Consider the following 1,076-nt stretch of genomic DNA (forward strand, 5'->3'; position numbering starts at 1 on the left):
AAGGCCTTGGGAGCAAGGCCAAGGAGTTAGGACTTTAGATGGTGGGCAGTGGAGAACCATGACATGTTAGATTATCAGAGCTGGGCCAAAGATGGGGAGGATGAATTGAAGAGGGGGAAGGTGGGGGATGAGAGAAAACAAGCAGCTATTAGCTCTGTTTTACAGAAACAGAGGCTTAAGGAGAATGTGACTACCCAAGACCACACAACTGGTAAGTGGCAGAACTAGGAGTTGAACCAGTTAGTTCTGGACTATGCCAAGTTCAGAGATCCTTGTGCCACACCAACAAGGAGTATACAGTAGATCAGGCTTCAAGGTTGTCCAAGTGTGAGAGGGATACTGTATCAGTCAGGATAGGTTATATGGCAGACACAGCACTCAAAATCACTGTGGTTTAACAAAACACAGTTATTTTCTATTCACACAAAGTCCACTCGTGCTGGACAAAACCTTAGGGCAGCTTAGCAGCCTAGGCTGCTTTGATCTGCTAGCGCTCCTCCTCAACACGTGCTTCTGCAATTCCCACAACAGGGAAAGAGTGTTTGGAGAATCAGGAACTAGCTGCATTTCAGAAGGGACACACATTACTTCCCATTATAGGCTACAGCCCAGAACTAGTCCAATAACTCCACTTGACTATACAGGGACTGGGATGCACAGCCTTTCGTGTGTCCAGGAAGGGAAGAGAACTGGAAATATGTGTGGGCAATACTAACGCCTACCCAAGACATCATGGAATGATGGCTATACGGAAGGAGGCACAGGCCAGTCTGAGGAACCAACTGCAGATGTGCAGAAGACAGTGGTCCTCTCTTCATGGCTGTGGCTGAGCTACAGTGTACATTGTACCAGTGGGTTCTCACCTGTACCAACATCTGCAGAATTTTGGGAACTACAAGGACAGAGGAGAGGATGACCTCACTCAGACGGTGGTTGGCAAGAGGCATCAGTTGTTTGCCATGTGGGCCTTTCCATAGGGCTGCTTAAGTGTCCCACAGTATGGGATCTGGCTTTCCCCAGGGCAAATGAGGAGATGGGGAGACAGAGAGGGAGAGGGAGGGGAGGGGGGGGAGGGG

This window comes from Rhinopithecus bieti, unplaced genomic scaffold (genome assembly GCF_001698545.2).
Source record: "Rhinopithecus bieti isolate Rb0 unplaced genomic scaffold, ASM169854v2 scaffold_33937, whole genome shotgun sequence".
Lineage (NCBI taxonomy): Eukaryota > Metazoa > Chordata > Mammalia > Primates > Cercopithecidae > Rhinopithecus > Rhinopithecus bieti.